The following is a 25,140-nucleotide window of genomic DNA, read 5'->3' as shown; positions in this document are numbered from 1 at the left end:
AAGCGTGGTATACCCCCACCTCCACGCTTAACGCATTGCTGCAGGTAGAAAGCCCGCTACAAAACTGCTGTGATTGAAACGGGCACAGTGGTGGATGTATAGCAATACACACACTGTGCCTTCAGCACAACCCGTTCATTCCCTCCCCACCTTTTCGGTAATGGAGTGGCCTTCGACACTACCCCCTTCACTCCCTCTCCTCCTTTTCTTTACTGGAGTGGGGCAGTGTTTATTGTTTACGTCGGGACACCATTTCTGTGCTTGCATGTACACAAACTGATATGGTTGAGCCACTGACGAGGAAATGATGCTCGCCTAGGACAGTGCTTGTGCGGACGTTGTTCTAGCTCGTTAATAGTCCCTCCGTCTTCCACAGTTTCGTGGATACAGTAACGATTCTTTTCATAAGCACGAATTTGTTTAAATAAATATACAACGATCATTATTAATAAAACAAAAAAATATCCTTCGTGCACATTAATTGCAGTCCGTATCAACTGCATTCAAATGAAAATAATCTCTGCATTTTCTGACTTGACGGGGTTCCTCAGTCTCTCTTCCACACTTCACCATGGCTCAAGCCTTTTGGGATACACACTAAACCTGTAATTCAGTTGGGATGGAGAACGAAGCAGTATGATTTGTGAATTATATTTTCGGCTCTTTACAAAATTCAAGTATTTCAAATAATATGTTAACTATATTTTAAAATTTCCACCCAGTAGTCTAGGCGATGGTTGCCCAGTGTACTAACAATCACCACCACCACCACCAACTAGTCTACAGCATGTAAATTAAGATAAATGTCGTGTGTAAAAGTACGATGACGGAAAATATAGTCGAAAACGTTTGATTTAAAGATTCTATGGCCAAACCAAAATGTGTGAAAAAACTTCGAACATGTTTTACAGATGAGAGCGAGAAAACCGTAGGTGGGGATTGTCTACACATGTTTTGCTCTATTTTACGCGATCTCTGGCGAAACACGTCGAGGAATGTACATCACAAGTGCGGTACAGTATCAGTCCTCTTCCACGCTCCCATTCCCCACAAGAACCCTAGCCTGGCGTCAAAGCATAAATATATGGAGTATAAAGAGGGAATGAAAAGGGAGGGTAGAAGCCTTTGTAGCGAGATAATAGAGGAGCAAGAGACAAAAAGTGGAGTGAAGAGTAAAAAATAAAAGCACTCGAGAAGTTTAGTGACTAATAGCGTACAAACCATTAATTAACTCGTCTGCTATTTGCATGCCAAAGCAGTCCACAAATCGAGGGGGTAAGTAGTAACAATAGCAATTTTCTTCCAGTGCAACTAATCCCGACACAATTGCTACTTAACTTGCACAAACAATTAGAAATAGGCCTGGTGGGGTAGCGTACTTGATTAAGTGTTTGATCCCCATTCTTAAGGTTGCAGGACATAATCTGGACACATTAGTTCATACTTTTGAGAGTTTGAATGCGACAGACATATAATAATGAAAATCCACAGCCTGTTCCAGTCTTTCGACCGGGTCAGGAATGGAATGAATGAAGCCCTCACCTAGCGGCGAGGATAGGAATTGTACCGGCTGCCGAAAACCGGAGTACCCGGAGAGAAATCTGTCCCGCCTCCGTTTTGTCCCAGTACAAATCTCACATGGAGTGACCGGGGTTTGAACCACGGAACCCAGCGATGAGAGGTCGGCGCGCTGCCGCCCAAGCCACGGAGGCTCAATAATAATAATAATAATAATAATAATAATAATAATAGGCTCGAACCCCCACTGTCGGCAGCCCTGAAGATGGTTTTCCCATTTTCACGCCAGGAAAATGCCACGGTCGCTTCTCTCCCACTCCTAACTCTTTCCTATCCCACCGTCGCCGTAAGACCGATCCGTGTCGGTGCAACGTAAATCTATATAGGCCTAATACTAACAAACAGGAGATGTTTGTTTGTTTGTTTGTTCCGGATAGGCTCGAAAACTACTGAGCCGATTAAGCTGAAATTATGTAAGGATATAGCTTGGAATCCCGAGTCACGCAAGGGATATCGATGCATTTCGCCATTTCGAACTAGTGGAAGATTTTACAAGGGTATGGCTCAAATTTGGGCGATTTTTGCCCTACATCAACTAAAATAACGGGTAAAAGGTTCACCCTATCGAAAAATGGGTTAGGTGAATGATGTTGATCCACGAAATATCACTGTAATATTTGTCACAAATGGAAGATAATCATTGATTTACTCAAATAAAGTCTCAAATCGGAGGTTGGTTAAGAAATAATAAGAAATATTTTACTTTAGAGAATACATACTTTACTGTCTTACAACTATTTCTGCTACGTCGCAGCGCTTCCGTAAGTGTTTTGTTTGTCTAACACTGTCGTCTGTGATTTCTTTGCTCACTGAAGATCTTTGGTGTCGTTTTATTGATTTTTCTCATTCGCTGTAATTTGAAGGGCTGTCATTTCATGTGCCCTAACTAATTCATTAAACGATTTATTGGTCCAGGGATCATGCTATTTTTCTTTCAACAAAAAACCCGCGCTAGACATATGGAAAAAAATTAAAATTCACACACATAGCACTCCCATTCATCAGTGCCAGCCCTGGACCTCAAGAAAGAAACAAAAGACGGCGCGAACAGCGGAATGCAACACCCGTAAATATGTATACATATTTCTCGCCAGTAACGACGGTATTTCTTAATCAACCTCCGATTTGAGACTTTATTTGAGTAAATCAGTGATTACCTTTCATTTGTGAGAATTATTACAGTGATATTTCGTGGACCAACATCATTCACGTAACCGAAAAATGAAGTGCACTATGTAGCCTTGAAATTACATGTTCTACAAAAAACGTCGCATCCATTTTCTTCGTAACTACTAATGGTTTTCGAGAGAACATTCAGCTTTCTTGTGTTTTTGGCTGTGGGCGCCTTCACTAATGAATAGACACGGAAGCCATGTTCGTCATCATTTGTGTAAAGTCGTTCGTTTCAGGCCAGCTGAAGAATGAACGCTCGCCATTCTGCGGAATGCTTTCGGAAGCTACAGTTGTATTGTTTAAGAGTGCCAAGTGTGCTTATGCATATTTGAGAAGTGATGTGGGCTGTAGCTTTCAGCCATTTTCACAATCACTGTCATCGTATTATAGTTATACTCCGTGTTTCAATATTTTCATTTTGTGTAAGCCAGTATAGGTTTAGGATTTATATTTAATGACATCATAATTCACGTTTCAATTTGCCTCATTAACATCTTTAATCCTTGCTCATACATCCGTATTAAGAACGGCTACTTTACCTAGTTGTAAACTAAGTTTTAAAGGAAATTTGCTCATGAAAAAAATATTTAGAATATTATTTATGATTTTTGCGACGTGGCAATAAGGAAAAAACAACTCGCCTGGCAAAGATGGAACTCGCCGAAGAATACAGGTAATTGGGAGAAGTTTCTAGATACAGAAATAAACACAGTAAAATATATCTGCGGAGTAAAGCGCGCCTTTGACAAGAATCTCAGCTGGGACAAATTGAGAAAGACCTCCAGAAGAACAACACCCGTGACTTCTATAGAACTTTCAAACAGAACGTCAATAAATACTCTCCACCATGCCTACACTTCAAGGATCCCGAAGAAAAACTGCTCAAAATAACAACTGCCAAATGTTGGCTAATTATTTTGTGTCCCTCCTCAACTGCGAATCCCCGTCATCCACATTCCTTTTCGCAGACAATACACCCGTTCATCCAGATTCACTTCCACGAACAAGATAAGAAGTCAAACAGATCATCCAGTCACTGAAAAACAACAGGGCACCAGACGAGGACTCTATAATCGCTGAACTATGGAAGCACGTTGGCGACAAAGCTGTTCATAAGTTAACTGAGATAATATGTGAGATTTGGGAAACGAAGAAACTTCCTGATAGCTGGACCTCAGCCCTTATTCACCCTCTTCATAAGGAAAGCACCAGAATGAATAAAAACAACTACCGTGGCATCTCGCTTCTCGCAATAACCTATAGGATCCTCTCGAAATGTCTTCAAACTAGGGTAGAACACCTGGTTTCACTACTGGAAGAATACCAAGGTGGTTTTAGGAAAAAACGTTCATGTTCTGAAGATATCATGAATCTTAAATCTGTCCTTATATAGCTTAAGCTTAGAAATAAAGAGTTTCTGGTGATCTTAGTTGATTTCAGGAAGGCCTATTTGAAATCCTAAAATAACTAGGACTGGGCAATATAACGAGGGCAAAATTTCAGAAGCCCCTCACCAATACTACATCCAAAGTAATATTCAGGGCAGAGGTTTTTGACGCCTTTTTAATCAGGACCGGGCTAAGATGGTAAGATGGACTCCCGCATCTGCTCTTCAATAGCGTAGTTGAAGTCATCCATGGGTGGCGGAGAGAAATAAGCAAAAAGAGGTCTAAATGGGAGCCAGACTGGGCTATAGATACATGAAGCTGACAGCTGACTACCTAGTCTTCGCAGGTGATGTCGCGATTTTTTCGGATTTCCTACATAGAGCTGCATAACAGATCAGCGAACTCCAGAAACAAGCAGCAAAGGCAGGCTTCCAGAACTAGACATTGAATAGTGAAATATCAAGGGGACAGGAAAGTTCAAATACCTAGGCGAGGGGATACAGCCCAACATCGCCGAGAAGGAAGCCTTCGCATGACGGACGACTGAAATGGAAACATCATATCAGTTAGCCAAGGGCATCTACAACAAGAAATCAATATCCCTAAATGTCAAGCTTAGGCGTTACTACGCAGTCATCCAATATGAAGGCCTTTTACGCTGCAGAATGCCTTGCAATGCAAAGAGAAACTTAAGAACTGGAGAAACTTGAAGTCAAAGGAACATTTGGTGAAAAATCTTGGGTCCAGTACATGGAAACGGCGAATACAGACGATGACACAACCACGAACTCTACACACACATGGAAATATAACAGACGTGATACTGAAAAGGAGAATTATATTTTATGGTCGCATAGTATGGAAAGACACGTACATGAAGTGAGGATTACATATGACGATATCGGGGAGCGTAACCGCCTTAAGATGAAACTCAAAAAACAACAGAGTTTCCAAGAAAAGCCTAAGCTTAAAATGGTCAAGACGTGGACTGAAGAAAGAAAGCAACAACATCGAGAACGAATGAGACGGAACTGGGCAAATATTAAAGCTCGATGAAGAAATCAGTTGGATTAACGTGGTCCACAGCTGGCCGAAACGACAAGACTCCGTTTCAGAGGAGGAACGTTCACTTATCCCAAGTATTAACTACCAAGTTCGGGAGTTATTGTTTTATTAACATTACATAACTATTTACAATGTGTTATATCAGCATATAGCACACTTTTCATCACAAAGTTGCCCATCGAATGTTCATTTATCAATAGATTATACCAGAATACGAAAGAAAACTTCAACATACAAAATAAATTCTCTATATACAAAACTGTCTTTCTGTCTGCACTTCTTGAATATTAACCTAATACTTGGTCTTTATAAGACAGGACAAATAATAACCTATATTGGGTTCAGTTTACTGTTTGTTTACCCGCCTGTTTATGACAACATTAAGGGAAAACAGATATAGGGATTTACATAAAACATGATATTTAAATTTAGAATAAGAGCGAGTAAAATCTTAGCTATGCTCTGTTTAAAATAATTCCGCAGGAGGGGGCTTCAGAGAGGGCTTAAAACTCATTATATCTGTGTCTTAGTTATATCTTTTACAGTTGATTTTACGGGAAGTCGAGCGAGTGGCTACACGATTTCCGTCACGTAGCTGTCAGCTTTCATTCCTGAGATGGTGGATTCGAACCCCAATGTCGGCAGCCCTAAAGATGGTTTTCCGTGGTTTCCCATTTTACACCAGCCAAATGCTGGGGCTGTACTTTCCTTAAGACCACTTCCCTCTCACTCCTAACATTTTACAAACATTATTCTATACCATTTTCTGATACTGTGATGAATGAGGTATATATTAATAGTGGTTGTGTAAAAATTTATATCTAAGGATCGATAACTAGTCGCTATGGAGAACATCCTGGCAACCTTTCGAAGGCCTTATTCATCTGTCTGTACTTCGTTAGTATTAATCTGTTAAGTGGTTTTTCTACTGGAATTGGATGATTATGGTGATGCTTGTTGTTTAAAGGGGCCTGATATCTATACTGGAATTTTGTGATCCATGTGAAAGAGAAGAGTAAACTCGTGTCCTCATCCTGAGGTGATGCAGCTCTTTTCAGGCACACCACTAATGAAGGCGAGCTGTATGTACCATTTCAACCAAATACCAGCCCTCCTACCAGTTTTAAATTTCTGACAGTACCAGGAATCGAACCCGGGCCCCCGAGGACGGCAGCTAATAACACTAGCCGTTACGCTATGGAGGTGGACAGGACAGAGATGAAAGCCCGAACACAAAGAGAACCAAATGCGCTAATACCGTGTATCCCTTTATATCAATACTTTTAATATTTGTGCCGAATTAACGAAAAACTGGACAAATACAGTGGAACCTCGATACCTCGAATCACCTTGGGAGCTAAATTTTATTTCGAGTCATCGAAATTTCGAGGGATCGAGAATACCGTTTTTGAGCATATACAGCGCATAATTGAATATATGTATCTACTACGGGCTTATACTGAATACAGAAATTTTTACAGTATTTAAAAATATAATAACAAACTCGTATTTTACGGCATCGCGTTAACTAAGACCCTTATTAAAGTAACTTTTCATAAGACAAAATACAGTGCATACAGTAGAGAAACAAGAAACATACCTCCGTTAACACCTTTGGAAAAAATCGTTAGTCTCTTCTGTTTTTTACTGTTAACGTTCTTTTCTTCCACATACATTTCAACAAAATGTACTGCAGTGAAAAACACTGTCATTTATGTTCGAATGACTCTGCAGTAGGTTCGAAACCACGCAGTCAAGATTCGTAAATGGAGCTTGTCATCCACGACTTCCAGGGTTGCTTTCGAACGTGACCGGTAATGAATTCACACTCGAAAAACAACGAGGCTTCGCCGATTTTCTGATCACTGGAAGTTTGTTTTTCGGTTACCGTCATATTAGCTCACAGCACCACTGTAACCCTTTCTTTACTTGTTAAGTGTTCCTCACAAACTACAAATACCGCATTGCACATTCAATGTTGTATAAAATTAGAGTTACAGGTTGTTGTTTTGTTTTTTTTTTTTGTTTTTTTTTTGTTTTTTGTTGGTGCTTCAAGGGAGGACACTTCTGCTTCGAGAAATCGAGAAATTCGTGTAACCGAATTTCGAGTAATAGAGAAATAAATACACGTGAAGAATAGGACAAACGGCCGGGAAATTGAAGTTACTTCGAGATACTGAAAATTCGAGTAATGAAAGTTCGAGATATCGAGGTTCGACTGTACATATTTCTGAAAGACGTTTAACGCTTACAGAAGATTTAATGTCTAGTAGAATTCTGTGATCATTAGAGGGAAATATTACTAGCCACAAGCTAACTATTGCAGCCATCATAAATACTAAGAAAGTACCGTAAAATAAGCAAATACGTTAGCCATCGCAGATGACATTCTTTCAAAATTCTCTTGTTAAGGAATATCCTCGCGTTTCGAGAATGTATAACATTAAATTTCTTTGTCAGACAATTTTTGTGCGGTTGAGTGAACAAAACATCGCTTTGACTGTTCACGTATGATAATATTAAATAGAGTAGTCCATCTTTCATGCTGTCATTCCACACGATGCACAAACATCCTAAATTAGACTATCTCTTCCATGCACCGCTGCTAATGTTCAATCACTCCATCTACTGTAATTCTGGCCAATGTCCCTGGTATATGGTATCAGCAGCAAGAGTGATTTCAAGTTAACGCGATCAACTTCCAACGGTGTGTGTTCCCTCCTGTAAGAGAAAATATAACGATAACGCTGGAAAATAATGAAATGTGATGGAAAGGTATTTTACCCCACTCATGCTCACTGGTTTGATTCTGGGACTTGGAAGATTGTACTATGCTGGATCGTTGTCAGTGTATGTTATGTTTGTTTTAATTTGAACTGTGTGAAGTAGTTGAGGATGTCTCCTGGGAGATGGGGCATGTGCTGTATATTTAAAAAGAATATAATTGTCGCTGGGAGTGATTGGAAATTTATTGACTGGGTGGGGGTCCTCAAATCTCTATATATTCTGAATAAGCAGTATATTCCGAGCAGTCAGTGGAGAGATGGCGTGGAAAGACATCAGTAGACGAGTAAGTTTGAGTGATGTTTTTACAGTAAAAGTGCGGAAGATGATAATATGAACCCCCCATGGCACTACAGCCCTTAAACGACCGCTGCTCAGCCCGAAGGCCTGCAGATTACGAGATATCGTGTGCTCAGCACGACAAATCCTCTCGGCCGTTATTCTTGGCTTTCTAGATCGGGGCCACTATCCCACCGGCAGACAGCTCCTCAAATCTAATCACGTAGGCTGAGTGGACCTCGAACAGCCCTCAGATACAGGTAAAAATCCCTGACCTGGCCGAGAATCGAACCCGGGACCAGGCACGCTACCCCTACACAACGGGGCCGGCCATCATAATATGAAGATACTGTAAAATCAGAATTCAAGATGTTAAATTGGTAGAAATATTTTATGGGAAGAGGAGTAAGGGATTGGAATGATTTACCGTAAGAGGAGTTCGATAAATTTCCAAATTCTTATAAATTATTGAACAAAAGACTAGGTAAACAACTGAAGGGAATCTGCCACTGTCCTAAATGCAGATCAGTGGTGACTGACTGACTGACTGACTGACTGATTGAACTGCTATGGATCACAACAAACTGTTGAACAAAGTTGCATATTGTCTAGTGGACACAAGGGTTGATATAATTCAAGTTCAATTCGGTGGAAAGATATTTCCGCGTATCTTTTCAACTGATCAAAACTGAGTTCTGAATCGCACCTAAAGAGAAGAGAGAAGATCAATGCTTTACTTCTCGCAGCCCAGCACTCGCTACATTCATCTGCGCGCGGAACGACTGTCGTTTGTTTACACGTTCGCGGCCTTCTCGGGAAGGATGTTGTGAAGCTATGCTCAGAGCTGCCAACCTCTGTACGGAGGAACTAATGAGTGAGGTGCTTCGATAGCTGGTGGCAAGACGATTAGTCTGGACGGTTAGGATTCTTGCCGTGGACAAGACGATTGGTCTGGACGGTTAGGATTCTTGCCGTGGACAAGACGATTGGTCTGGACGGTTAGGATTCTTGCCGTGGACAAGACCATTGGTCTGGACGGTTAGAAGCCGCGAAGCGGCCTTAGGCCCCTAGTTTCATGTGAAAACACAATTGGTCTGGACGGTTAGGATTCTTGCCGTGGACAAGACCATTGGTCTGGACGGTTAGAAGCCGCGAAGCGGCCTTAGGCCCCTAGTTTCATGTGGAAACACGATTGGTCTGGACGGTTAAGATTCTTGCCGTGGACAAGACGATTGGTCTGGACGGTTAGGATTCTTGCCGTGGACAAGGCCATTGGTCTGGACGGTTAGAAGCCGCCCTACGCCTCTAGTTTCATGTGGAAACACGATTGGTCTGGACTGGTTCTTGCCGTGCGGACGGTTAGGATAAGACCTGGACAAGACCATTGGTCCGGACGGTTAAAGCCACATTGTAATTTTACATGGTGGTTTTTTTGTTTGTGCTTTTATTCGGCCGGGGTTGGTAACGCAATGTATTTATCAGCATTGATGGCAATGACGTCACATTCCGTTCACCATGACCAATGAGAATGCAAGAAACTACTTGAGCCATGGACGATGGCGGCTACTGCTCTTTATTAGGTTATAAAAGTAAATATATTTCTCGGGGCGGGCTGGTGGGTTCCTAGACATGGCAATGAACACATCTCTCCTCTAAAAGGAATTCCAAGTAAGATTTACATTATTTTCACTTCCCTATAATGTTATAAACGTTGGGCTGCGAGAAGTAAAGCTTTACCGAGAGAAGAAAAGAAGAGAAATGCCTGAAAACCATGAATGCTATTACACACGCATTATAACTATAATACACGTCAGTAAACTGGACACGTTAACAGAAGAATGCTTACTTCCTGCGTGCATTTCAATATGTGCAATGCATATACTGAGATGCAAACCTCGTGTCCTCATCCCGAGGTGGTGCAGCTCTTTCCAGGCACACCCCCATTGGAGGTGAGCTGCGTGTAACATTTGAACCACATATCAGCCCTCCTGCCATTCTTAAATTTTTGGCAGTACCGGGAATCGAACCCGAGCCCCCGAGAACGACAGCTAATAACGCTAACCGTTACGCTACGGAGGCGGACATGTACTGAGATAAATACACCAAACAGCAGGAAACTCGAGAATGTAGTAACTAACATTTCAGTATACATAAGACGAAGAGTTCAAGATGATGATCTAGTGCGGCTGAGTGCAGCCTTTGTAAGGCAGACTCTCCGATGAGGGTGGGCGCGCTGCCGTGAATGGGAAAATGAGTGTTAATATGGTGGAGGTAATGTTTTGAGAGTTGCAGGATTGTTGACGACAGCACAAACACCAGCCGCCGAACGAAGGGAATTAACCGTTCACAATATTAAAATACCACGACTAGGCCGGGAATCGAACCTGTGACCCAGAAGCCCAAAGGGCAATGGAGCTGGACATTGTTCAAGATTCCATCCAACATAGGACATGTGCATTCTTCACGGAACGTGACATAATATTACCGGACAAGGGGTTCAGTTAAAACTGTATGCAGCTGTGCATACCTATAGGATTCCCAGAGTCATGTGTGTTAAATAACATACCAGGGAATCCACAGCTAAGTGGTTATAATCCGGTCAATAGTGACTCTCCAGGAAAATTTGTAGGCGTACAGACCGTGCTGTAATACCAGATGGTCCAACAAATGACCTCTTCGACTCGATCATCAAACCAGAATCGATTGATCACCAGCTCCATTTCCCAACCCCCGCTATTTTTATACCTCACAATTTCAAAGCAATTGAATTGTAGACTTGCATAGCAAGGCTCTTCCAAAGAAAAAAAATGTACATACTGATGATACAGTACACTTGATTCATATAATTAGAACGTAGTAAGAGACTGCCATTCCCAGAAGTGGTAAGAAGCAACGGAAAAAGAACTACAGTATTTCCAAGCCGGCAGCCTCTTCACCGGCCAGTACATTAATTATTAAGGTTGTGATTAATTTAACCCATCCTTGCAGTGTATTACTGAAAGGAATAGAATACCCTTCTCTCCCAATCACGGATAATTACCAACTGGAGAAATAGAGTATTTATTTATTTATTTATTTATTTCATAATTAATACATGCATTTAGAATTTTTATAATACAAAATATTAAAGATGTTCCAACTACCAAAATGTTACAAAAATAAAGTATAATATATACACCTTATCTGCGTTCGCCTCCGATTTCTTTTCTCATATTCCCCTAATATTAAAGTTGTTTTTCCTGGTTTCTTCCATTAACGAGAGAGTAAAACTCAATTCATTTTTAGTTTTGCCTATCCCCTACCCATTTACATAGTTTTCTCTGATTTGACTTGTTTCTTTACATTTTTGTTCATAGAAGTGCCACTTATCTGTAAGGCATAAAATGTCCGGCTCCATAAGTTAAATTGTTAGCGTGCTGGCCTTTGGTCACAAGGGTCCCTGGTACGATTCCCGGCAGCGTCGGGAATTGTAACCATAATTGGTTAATTCCGCTGGCACGGGGGCTGGGTGTATGTGTTGTCTTCATCATCATTTCATCATCATCATCATCATCATCATCATCATCATCATGACGCGCAGGTCACCTATGGGTGTCAAATCAAAAGACCTGCATCTAGTGAACCGAACTTGTCGTCGGACACTCCCGGCACTAAAAGCCATACGCCATTTCAAATCTTAAGATGCAATGATCTTTCTTATATACCCAGTCTTACCATAAATACTGTCCCAACTTTTGAGGGTGGCTGTACTTCCGCCCGAACGAGGGACATGTCGTCTCAAAACTCACGAGTCTCAAAACTCACGAGTCCCAAAACTCACGAATTCCAGGAAGAGGATTAGTAAGAACAGGTTTCTCGACCTGGGCCAGTCTCAAAACTCACGAGCAGAGCCACTTCTTCTTTGAATTGATAAATGTCCACTCTATTACTGATGGTCTAATGGAATACTTTTAATAATCGAGTAACTTCCATCCGATTATTTAAATAATCGAATGAGTTTCAAATATCATTCAGTTATATCGCACAGAATAATCGGATGCGACATGAGGTTTTTTTTTCGGTTTAAGTGTGTCAGATAGAAAATCTATTGAAATAAGCGAATAGATGAACTCCTCTCACGAAAAATAGAAATGCGCCTTTTTTTTTTTTTCAAATAAATCTCCAAGTGTTGAAACTAAATGAGTGAATTAACTTTCTTGATCTTTAATATCTCTACATAAAATTCCTTATTCAAGTAAATGCCGCCTTCTGGCTGCATAATGGAACTAAGCCCCAGTACTACCAATTGACAGTTTCTTTTAACGAGCAGCGGATAATATACCTACTTTAATTTTACATCGTCCGGCTGCATGCATAAATTATTAGCATGCTAGCATTTGGTCCAAGAGGTCCAGGGGGTCCCGGGTTCGATTTCCGGTCGAGTCGGAGATTTTAACTTTCATTAGTTAAGTCATATGGCTCGGGGACTGGGTGTTCGTGCCGTCTTCAGCATTAGACTTCATCTTAAGTCGGGTCTCATCCTTACACACGTGCAGGTCACCTATACGGCGTCAGCTCTAAAGACCTGCACCAGACCTCCCCGGAGGCCACACGTCATTATTATAAACTTATGTGATGATGATGATGATGATGATGCTTGTTGTTTTAAAGGGCCTAACATCGAAGGTCATCGGCCCCAACTTATGTGAAAGGTAAGAAAATGTATTATATTACCTTTAAGACAACAGTAAAATATTTTTTATTATTATTATTATTAATAATAATAATAATAATAATAATAATACACCTCGGTCTCTTTCATTCACTAGCCATTATTTTTCCCCTGTGGGTCGGTGTGGCAGAATAACATCCACAGTATCCCCTGCCTGTCGTAAGGGAAGTGTGAGTCACCGCGCACCTCATCTCTCATGCGGTCATCGCAAGCACCTGCTGTCCGGAGTCGTGAATTTTGAGACTCATTAGAATGTTTACTTTAGCTACCCGTTTGTAGTCGTGAGTTTTGATACTATTTGTAACTAATTTTAGCCCGTGAGTTTTGAGACGTAACCACGAGGGAGCGGCTACAAAACCGGTATCGTGAGGCGTGAGTCATTGTTGGTTGAGCTGCAGAAGTGTACAGTAAGTTGTCGGTTTGAAGTTTTCAAGATGGAATGGAGAGAGTATGAGAATCGTGTGGCCGTGATAGCGTTACACACGGTAGAGTAATTTTCAAAACCTTCCAAAAGTTGAAAATTAGTAAGAAATTTGTTTACCGCACTATAAATCAATTTGTTGAGGTTGGAACTGTGAGAGATCGCCTGCGGCAAGGAAGACCACGCACAGTACGAACGCCAAACTCATCCAAGCAGTGGTGGCTCGTGTGCGACGAAATCCGGTAAGGAGACAGTCAGTGATGGCTCGTGCGTGAGTTACAGATATCAAAAATGTATATGTCTCGCACGTTAAGCATTGACCTGGGACTCCATGCTTACAAACGACGCAAAGGACATCTCCTGACAAATGAACTGAAGCACCAGAGGCTTCTAAAATCAAAGCACTTACTTAAGCGTTACGCGGCTAATGGTCATCGTCGAATGCTGTTTACGGATGAAAAGATTTTCAGGGTTGAGGAGACTTTCAACGCCCCAAAACGACAGGGTATATGCCCATTCCTCTAGAGAAGCTGGTGGAAAGGCTCCAAGGATCCAGAGGGGTCATCATCTCTCATCAGTTATAGTGTGGTGGGGTGTGAGCTTCGAGGGCACAACGGAGCTCCATTTCTGTGAAAAGGGAGTCAAAACTTCAGCTAAAGTGTACCAGGAGACAGTGCTTGAGGGACTGGTCAAGAATCTTAACAACACCCTCTTCCATGGACGGAACTGGAGCTTCCAGCAGGACTCAGCCCCAGCGCACAAGGCACGGGCAACCCAGCAATGGTTGGAGACAAATGTTCCTGATTTCATTTCCACTTCAGATTGGCCGTCTGCAAGTCCAGATTAAAACTCTTTGGACTACAAATTGTGGTCCAAGCTTCAGGAGATGGCTTGCAAGAAAAGACATTCCAATATTGAAAGCTTAAAGCAGTCTCTTCGGGAGGCAGTTGCAGAATTTCCAGTTGATGTGTTGCGTAATGCCATTGATGAGTGGCCACAAAGACTTAAGGCCTGTGTGCGTGCAAATGGTGGCCATTTTGAATAATTATTTGTGGTTATATTTCATAATGCATCTATGTAACACTTGTTATTAGGATATTAAAATATCTCTAACCATTTTGTGTCAATTTACTTAAACGTTTGGGACAGTATTTATGGTAAGACTATGTATATTTTCTCTCTTTATTCTTATATAGTCCATCAACCACCAAATTATCCCTCCCATGTTCCATGTTGTTAACATTTCGGTCCTTACTGCCATATTTTTACACACTTTACAAAATTCTAAATACTAGTGTTCTCTTGCTATTACATTGTATCCTTACTGCTTTTCTAACTTTCACACAGTGCATTACTGTATCTCCCCATTATAGTAATTGCACTCGGTCAATTATTTATGACCATCTGAACATAAATGATAGTGATTCTTTGCTAACTGTTTAAGATCGCACTAACATCAAGGCTGTCGACAGTAGACTACGAACCCACCTTCTCCTTAATGCAAGCACACAGCTACGCGCCTAGTGCATACCCAAATCGCTCTGTTAATTTGGTAGATATGGTTCCAATGGTCTTACAGCATAACTTGAGACCTTAGCTACTCAGTGTACGTCGAATCGAAGTTATACTCCACCTGCAGGCGTAGCCATGCATTAAACTGTCAGGTGACCCCTCAAAACAAAGTGAATAGCTGTGCGTCCGCGTGTCGTTGTGAGGTACATAGACTATTGCGGTCATTTGAGCACGTTGTACGTAAACCAGCACATCCCAGGAGACATCTTAAAGAAGTTCAAGTCGCAAGCGCCGTCATTTTGATCCAGGAAGGATGGACTTTTCGTTGTGTTGGTGTGGACCTCAATGCCTCTCCGTCAGTTATTCAACGCTTGTGGAATCGCTGCAATAAGACAGGCCAGTTCACAAGGAGGGTTGGACAAGGTCGTGGACGCATGACAACCCCACAGGATGACCGATATCAGACCATCTGTGCGTTGCGGCGTCGTTCAGCAACTGCCAGAGAACTGCAACAAGACCTCAGGAGGGTGACTAGAGACACGGTGTCTGAGCAGACAGTAAGGAACAGGTTAAGAGAAGTGTCCTTACGACCCAGACGTCCTGTTTGAGTGCCTCGTTTAACGCAGCAGCATGACGCAGCTCGCCTTCTGTTTGCCCGTACCCACGCCAACTGGCAACTTCGCCAATGGAGACCTGTGTTGTTCACAGACGAGTCCAGTTTTCCCCTGACAAAGCGTGATGGACTCGACGTGTACGGAGACACCGTGGGGAGCAGTACATGCCAAATGCTGTCCAGGAAGACGACCGATTCAGACAAGGTTCTGTGATGATGTTGGGTGGCATCAGTATTCGGATCTTGTCGTCGTCCGTGGTAATCTTACCGCTGCGGGTACATCGAGCAGATATTGCTATAGCATACGATATTGGTCCTGAATTCGTACTCATGCACGACAATGCCAGGAATCATGTAGCGTGCATCACCAGAGCTGTCTTGCGAGAACTGGACATTCAAGAGATGGAATGGCCAGCAGTGAGTCCAGACCTTAATCCCATCGAGCATGTGTGGGGTAGCTTGGCGTCCTGTTTCACCACAGACTCTCCAAGACCTCGAACAGGCTCTCATTGAAGAATGGGACCTGATGCCGCAACGTGACCTCCGTCGACTTAAAAGGAGCATGCCACGTAGGTGCCAAGCTGTGATAAATGCTCGTGGAGGACATACATCGCACTAAACTGTGATAAAAATCCACCCTGGAGGAATGTTATCACTTCGTTTTCGCCCCTATTTGGACATTTCCGTTAGTGTTCTGAAAATGAACGCGAATCCATCGATGTTCTTTTGTACACTTCATCGCTAAAGAATAAATGTTTAGCTGGAAATATACCTGGATGTGAGGTACTGTTTTGTGAAGCATGGCATGCGTTCAAAAACATGCTCCCCTAAATTTTTTAGAACTGTGTAGTAATTTATAAAACTCTGATTACATTAAATTTAACAACAACTCTCCTTAATTCTCGGTAACACGGTGATAAACTTGCATAAGGTCAATTTCAAAGGTGAAAGGCGCAAAATTCATCCGCTGGCGCACAATAATGATTACGAAACGTATCAAAGCTACTCCAATCCTCTGATAACTATCAAAGTTGACCCGCGACCATTACCTTACTTATAATCTCTTCACTTCTGGTAACTTGAATATAACTACGATATAGGCCCTAGTTACTAACTAATTATTTTAAAAAATGGATGGTATAAATGGTTAAAAATGGTTCAAATGCGCCGTTAAGGTTAGATCACGGTATTTTCTTACGGCTGCAGGATAGGCCGGCCAAACGTCCGGCGCTATTTCGAACAGTCCGGATTTTAAATTAATATTCTGTCCTCCATTCGGCGTTAACTCGTGTCGAAAGCTAATTCGTCCTCCTTCTTGAGGTTGAACTGAAATTTACTGCACATATTACATCAAATGCATTTGAAAAATTACTCACAAGGGTTACAACAATAATCAAGAATTTGAAGTTGTTTGTTATTGCAACGTGAGAAATAACCGCATGTAGTTTTTCCTGTTACCGGTACTGTAATTAATATAATGAATGCTTTTATATGTTTATCTGAGGGAGGTTTTTAATTAGAGGAAGCTTAAAATAAAATATTAACGTGTTCCTTATAGGTTAATACTTGTGTAAATGTATGTTGCTTCAGTCTGAAATAATTTGTACAGCAAAGGCAAACACGTTGTAGCGTTCGTATACATGTCTTCCATTCTCAAACTCTGAACGTGGCTACCCTACTCCAGGAAGATTCGGAGTGTTAATTGCGTGTTTAAGACGTGCTAAGACGTCCAATAAATTGAACCAACATAATTCTCGGCTAACATTTCTCACTGTACAGTAAATGGGTGTTTAAGATCATTAACACGTCACAAGAGACGTTGCATTCAAAGAGAATGGACACGGTAAGGATGAAGCCATCATTGCATGATTATTAACCGGAAATTATAGAAGAGATTCAAACTTTTCCTTCCGACTAATACCTAATACAATAAAAGGTTCTTTTAAATAAAACGAAAGGTCACATGCTAATCACAGTAAACTGCACATTAACACGAAGAGCTATTACCAGAACGAGCAATTACATATTAAACTCTTCGCTAAATTACTTCCACAAGATTAAGGAACGATTCCTTTTATACAACAATCACGAGCAATTGTCTGGCAAGAACGACTCATTACAATTTCTTCGCTGCAGTAGTTCTCAAAGTACAATTCCCTAGTTACAGTTCAAGGAACATGAATTTAAACTAGAGAGCGAACAGCAGCTGATGTACGATGAGAGGCCATGGGTGACTTAATTCAACGGATGCATCACCGATCTTTAATAGATCTGTCTCGCTTTGTACACAAATATCCGGATCGCTTCGAACACATTTCGCCCTGTTAATATCCCAGTGTAGTATAACTAAAAGAGCATATTATTTTGTTTCAACAAGCGTTTTTTTTTACAACAAGCATTCGAATTCTTTATTATTTACCGACAAAAAGACATTAGACAAAAATGTGTATTTAAAATGAAGAACGAATCCGGAACAGCTACTAAGATTATAAATTCACAAGCACAAAACTCTACATGGTTAATTACATCACACTATTTTCCACAACTGAATTTATTGTTAATTAAAAACAAACACAAACTAGATGAGATAACATTTTAAACAACAGTAAGAAATGCAAAAATGAAAGCTGAAGACCAGATTTGATATAGATGAACTCGACAACTCATACCTGAATAGACTGTGAACATGGAGATCCAAGCATCATTACAATTCCAGGGGAAATAGATGACATTATTAAAAAAGGACCTTGCACCGTATCGGGGTACACGCTAGGAGAGAAGGGTGGGATTATGATATTTTTTCGGAGTGGGAAATGTAATGATACACAAAAATATCGCTTTTACTTATGAGTTGCGTCCAGAAGAGCTTCCGTGCGATAATTGAAAGCTAACACAAAGAGCGCATTCAAATAAAAATAAATTCAGTTTACGTTGCAATTCTATCGTTACATTCTGTTCAACCGTGTTTCATTAAAAAGGCTACACATATTATGTGGCAATCAGAGCAACCACGAGTATGCTGAAGGTTGTAGCTGTATTTCAGCAACTGAGTTGAAAAGAGTGATTTGAATGGAAATTTTCTGAACACGTGGTTTTACTAGTAAACAACGGTTTCCTTTGATGGTCTCATTTAATCCTGGCCAGCATTAGACCTGCTTTAGTCCAGCAGTAACCATGGCTTAATCATACGAAATGTATCGCCAGATTTAGTAACAATGAAATATCGATTTCGTTAAAACAAGCGCCCTAAAATTAACTTCCAAGTTTAGTAGTACATTTAAGCGATTTCATTAATTCTGAATTTTCATTACGAACACACCTCACTCCTTTTTAATTTGCGATATTTTAACAGAAAACAACATTATGGCTGACAACTATAAAATGTTTAACATCTGCCATGACACATTGCCGTCTTTAGTTACATTTGTGGACAAAGAAGCGAACAGCGAGCAGTTCCTAACACAAACAATAAGCAGTGTTCTGGTCGGCCGAGTGTGAGCCTACGTTTCGACTAGCTCATCTTTTTTTTTTTTTTTTCTTCTAGTTGCTTTACGTCGCACCGACACAGATAGGTCTTATGGCGACGATGGGATAGGGAAGGGCTAGGAGTGGGAAGGAAGTGGCCGTGGCCTTAATTAAGGTACAGCCCCAGCATTTGCCTGGTGTGAAAATGGGAAACCACGGAAAACCATTTTCAGGGCTGCCGACAGTGGGGTTCGAACCTATTATCTCCCGAATACTGGATACTGGCCGCACTTAAGCGACTGCAGCTATCGAGCTCGGTAGACTAGCTCACCAAAAAAACATGCTTGTAATTTCCTAATGCCGGGCTGAGTAGCTGAGACGGAACAGCGCAAACCTTCTGAGCTCGAGTTGATTGGCCCGATCCTGGCTCAGTACGGTGATACTGAAGGTGCCAACCTCGTGTCGGTAGATTTAAGGGCACGAAAAAGAATTCCTTCGGGACAAAATTCTGGCACGTCGGCGTCTTCGAAAATCGTAAAATTAGTTAGTAGGACGTAAAACCAATAACATTATTAATTTCCTAATGTGAGTGAGACTACATTTAAGTCGTTTTACCTACTCATATTATTTTAAAGGGGCTGCCTGGCCAAGGCGATAAAGGCGTGCTCAGTTCACCCGGAAGGACGAGGGTTCGATTCCTGTCAAGAAGTCAAAACATTTAAGAAACGAGATTTCCACTTCCGGAGGTGTACATGACCCTGGGGTTCATTCAGCCTAAACCAAAAATGAGTACTAGGTTAATTCCCGGGGGCAAAGGCGACCGGACGTAGAACTAACAACTTAACCCCACCAAGTGCCGAGTTTGCGGACAGTGGAAGCCTTTACCTTATACCTCTCCAAGGGCCTTCATGGCCTGTACGGAGATGACTTAAGCTTTTTAAATATTTTTTAAAAAGCAATCAAGACGGGTACTGTTTCTAAAATAGTTTTTATTACAATTTCAATGTTCCATAACTCTTCCCAGTTGTCAAAGCCAAAACACTAGTTTTTATCCAAGTTCATGGAGAAATATATATTTGCTTTTAAATATCTACCAGCATCTTCCTCATAGGTGTATCAATAAAAAACGTGTTGCCTGTTTTACAGGCTTTCCCTTGATGAAATAATTTATAATGACGGACAACTGAAGGACAGTGGAAAATACTCTGAAAACAAAACGTTGTTTCATAGAATCCGCTGGTCAAATGAAGTTTCCGTTCCATAGGCCCACGTGTAATTAGAAAAAGAAATGCAAGCTTGTAACATGTACCATGTTAGACGCACTGTAATTTAAGTGGGATTATTTTTTATTTACGTCGCGCCGACACAGAAAGGTCTTATGGCGACGATGGGATAGGAAAGGCTAGGAGTGCGAAGGAAGCGGCCGTGGCCTTAAAGAACAGCCCCAGTACTTGCCTGGTGTGAAAATGGGAAACCAGAGAAAATCATCTTGAGGGCTGCCGACAGTAGGGTTCGAACTGGTGTATTTTATATAATTAATGTCCAATAGTGTATTATGTGAGAAAATATCGAGGCAATCATACTATTTCTATGCCATAATTAATTTCTAGTATCATGATGTAAATTCTGGATATATTTAAGTACGGCATTTCTTATTATTTTATATGTTAATACACTGTGAGCCTGGGTTTGCTCAAGCAACTGATTAGGAAACTGTGGACTGACAGGGAACGGAACGAAATTGAAGATGAAGTTAAGTTGAAAAGGCGAAAAACGTGAAGTTTACTAGGATATATAAACCCAGGAGGAGTTATTCAGACGACTCATTTTCACTGTTACTCCTTTATTGATTACTCGTTTTGTTTAAGACCATGACTTGTCAGTGTGTCATGCTGTCAGTCATATTTGCGAAGAAGTGTGATTATACAGTATTTTATCATGTTGCGTATAAGACAGTCGCGTTGCCAGGGTTATTTATTCAAGGAATAAGTGAAGAATGAACTGTGGACTTTATCGTGATTCGGTCACAGAAACAGAATTGTCGCACACGAGCTATTGTCAGTTCATTGGGCTATGCGGTAGTAGGCTCCCAAGTATCATCAGGTGTGGGAGGTTGGACGGCACTTTACCTCACCAGTTACTATGCCTATCAGGCATTGTAAAGTGGTACCCGGCTACCCGTAAACGCGAGGATGGTGATGTGCGCGCGCTAGCATAGCACGGAACGAGTATGGAAACTTGTCTTCATAAGGTGGTCGAACCAAGAGTTTTCAGGACGTGAGGCTTTAAAACGAGTCAAGGAAACAGCGATCTACTGGAGTGAGTAATCCACCCATTAAAAAAGGTGGGAAGTAAATTTTTAAAAAAACATATTAGGGCTGATCTGATTCATACAGAAATATTGTAAATTCTCGTTGGTAAATTGTGTGGATGTTCGTTTCCTTTTTTGCTGGTAATATAGAGAATACTGTGTTTGCAAGGGGTATTAGGTAAGGCCCAGTCAACAAGAGTACCAGTTTTTCAGCTTTTATGAACATTACCTCAGAGGAATCTTTATTGCTGTACCATTAATTACTATTATTGTTATTAATACTCTAAACTGTGCGATGCTATGGTGACATCTAGCACCCATTCACCTGCACTTCCAGTAAATTATAAATTACTGTGTCATTATTCTATTATTTATTTATTTATTTATTTACTTGTGTGTTTAAAAAAAAAAGTTACTTCTTTTTTTTACAAGATGCTTTACGTCGCACCGACACAGATAGGTCTTATGGCGACGATGGAACAGGAAAGGGCTAGAAGTGGGAAGGAAGCGACCGTGGTCTTATTTAAGGTACAGCCCCAGCATTTGTTTGGTGTAAAAACGGGAAACCATGGAAAACCATCTTCAGGGCTGCCAACAGTGGGGTTCTAACCCACTATCTAACGAATACTGGATGCTAGCCGCACTTAAGCGACTGCACCTATCGAACTCGGTAATGGAAGTTGCCAAGTGTTACATTGTTGTGGTACAAGCATTAACATAATTATTAATATTATCAATTTTTGTAATGTTACAACACGCCCAACAGAGTGAAAAATCAATTTCAAGTATATATTAATCAGTTACAAGATAAGGCTTTAGCAGACATAATCTAGATAATAAATACATTCATACAACAAGGGAATTTTACATAATGTAAGATTAAAATAGTTTAATTGTGCAACGAGGAAAATCGCTCAAATTCCAATGCTACCAAGCACTAACTTATAGTAAATGAATGAGTACAACATATGAGAAGTTAAGTTGTTAGCAGTCCCCAACTACTTTCAATCCGCTGCTTTATCGTTGAAGTGACGAGTCAGGGCAGCCGTAAAGTTTCAGAATTTACCTTTTGAAATCGGATTATCCAGGATCCCCCATACAGGGTCGGTTCTGTCTGATAAAATTCTCTAAAAGTTTGATTTTTGTTGTTATTGTATTTCTCGGCTTTGTGCGTAGAAATCAACTCAAATACATCCGACTCACAAAACAACGATATTCCTTACAGCAGTTGCATACGTCACAAAAATTCTTGTTCGCAGTAACATTTCTGATGTGCACAGTAAACAGCTTGCTGTAATACCTTTACTACTAGTCAAAGAAAACACCGCTAATTATGCAAGCCCAGTTAGTGCCACAAAGCAGCCGTTGTCTGACTGTGCAGGCGTAACTGCGAACACCCGCCATTACAGAGAACACGTGCACGCGACAGTGGGCATGCGTGTGCCCCTCTTTCAATCAGCTCATAACAGAGTTGCAACTCTCAAATTGGAAATGTTTTAATAGCATGTAACTTACATACCAATCCAGATCCACCGACGCGACAGGAATTTAAAACCGACGGTGCATTATCAGTAAGCGTTCCTTGTTCGAAGGTAACACGAAATGAAACTGCTTCTCTGATACTATAATTGGTACACCTCTGAGTCACTACTGAATTCGGGTCCATGACCACAAAATGTATGATGCATGTACCAGAGGGGATAGGAGTAGGTCTCATTTCCCCAAAAACGTCGAAACAACGCAGACCTGCTATGCAAACAATCAAAAACTGAAGCATGTCTCTTTACAAATTATTATGCCATCAGTTTCTTAGTTGTTATTCCATGTTACAAAATCAACCTAACTCCTAAATCTTATCTGAGTTTGTAGGTACACTCATTCTGCAATAATAATAATAATAATAATAATATTCGTGTGGCTATTTCTAGCCGGGTGCAGCCCTTGTAAGGCAGACCCTCCGATGAGGGTGAGCGGCATCTGCCATGTGTAGGTAACTGCGTGTTATTGTGGTGGAGGCTAGTGTTATGTGTGGTGTGTGTGTTGCGGGAATGTTGGGGACAGCACAAATACCCAACTCCAGAGCCAATGGAATTAACCAATGAAGGTTAAAATCCCCTCACTCTCCTCATCATATTCAAACAACATACCACACAGAAACACGCAATAGTTATTACATCCCTCCATATAGGGTTGGCGTCAGGAAGGGCACCCGGCCGTAAAACAGGGTCAAATCCACATGTGCTACGCAGTTCGCACCCGTTACCCCACAGGTGGGGGGAAAAGCGGTAGCAAAAGAAGAAGAAGGATACGTGTTTGTCCAAGAATATAGGCCTATAATATTTTTGGGCATGAAGAACTTAACGCGTAAAATGGGCACAACAACACTATTAAGATCTAAAGAGATATATGATTTATTAAACCATCAACTTCCCAAATGTACGGGCTGCCAACAATGGAGGAAGCGTACATTGTAAGAATGTAAAAGCTACAAAGCTGAGAACTAAGATGCGTTACAAGTAGCCTGATTGAAGGCAAGCTAAAAATCAATAATGTGGATTATAAATGACGTTCACGGGTTGCAGATGTGAGATCTCACTATTCCCACAGAACCCCGTATTATATATGACGAGGTCCGAAATCCTGTCGTTTGGTAAACTGAACCGTTCCCATAACTTGATGAAGAAGACTGGCCCAAAGCTCATCAAGTTGGTGTTTCCCTAATAGGTGATGTAGTAATACTGCTATAGACACAAGAACAGCTAGAACGATTATTATAAAATGCATGTATCAAACTAAACAATTTGGGTTAAAATAAACTGATACTGTGTCCTCGAAGAAGCGAGCATCCTGTTCTATTCTATAAACTCACTGGTTAGTCTTCACAGAGTAACCTCAGTGGTCTTTGTCTAAATTATACATAAAGAGAAAAACATGTAACGTATTCGGACTTTCCTATGTAAAAGCCAACACAGCAGTATGCACTTCGCATACTCAATGGTCCCATGCAAGGTCACGTGACGAACAGAGGACGTGATCATTGAGCGTGCCAAGTCTAAACTGTGAAGGAAGCACTGGTTCCAGTCTCCAGTTAAGAACAGGGATTCACACAATAATAATATATTATTATTATTATTATTATTATTATTCCAAAGTTCGTAGAGAGAATTACACATCATGTATTCATCAACCGGAGTTAAATTCATACATTTTATTTTTAACATACACAAGAACGTCGTTTATCCGGCCCTCATTAATCCGGATCTCTGCTTTATCTGGATCGAAAAAAAATGTTACTAGTACAGTATTTCTCTTACGGGGTCGATTCTTCTTGAATGTCTTTTCCGCCAAGGATAGTTAAGGACAGGAATTGGAAATAAGTCGGCCGCGGTCTATCAAAGGTACCGTCCCAGCATTTCGCCTGGAATTGAGAATGGGAAACCGTGGACTATTCTGAGTTCCTTGACATATCTGCACGTATTCCAGGATGCTCGGACATAGATGTGAACGACGTAAATGACTGGTTAAAAATGATTGTAATTCAGGCTACGGCATAGTGACAGTTGAATAAATTATTGCCTCTTGTTCCTCCGCAGGTAACGAGTAGAATAATGGTGAATTTGAAAATGAAACCGTCGCTCCATCAGAAGAAACAATGACTCATGGAGACGCAACAATGCAGCTGGACAAACTGATGGCCTGTTTAGAATCCCAGACTGAAACCGCACCGGGAGAACTGATGTTAGTAAAATGTCTTCGTGATCGTGCTGCGCGCAAACGTAAACAAATGTAAAACAGAAAAACCTCACACATTCTTTTAGTGCATAAAACAGAGTCGTAAAT

General features: G+C 41.0%; 1 protein-coding gene across 1 annotated transcript in view; it reads right to left on the bottom strand.

Annotated features, from left to right (window-relative positions):
• cno (adherens junction formation factor afadin) overlaps positions 1-25,140 on the bottom strand; it is a 1,322,290-nt gene that overhangs the window by 1,071,917 nt on the left and 225,233 nt on the right. The gene's annotated exons all lie outside the window — the stretch shown is intronic.

Source organism: Anabrus simplex, chromosome 1 (assembly GCF_040414725.1).
Source record: "Anabrus simplex isolate iqAnaSimp1 chromosome 1, ASM4041472v1, whole genome shotgun sequence".
NCBI classification, from domain to species: domain Eukaryota; kingdom Metazoa; phylum Arthropoda; class Insecta; order Orthoptera; family Tettigoniidae; genus Anabrus; species Anabrus simplex.
The sequence above is the reverse complement of the archived record's forward strand: the minus strand, read 5'-3'. Positions and strand labels throughout refer to the sequence as shown.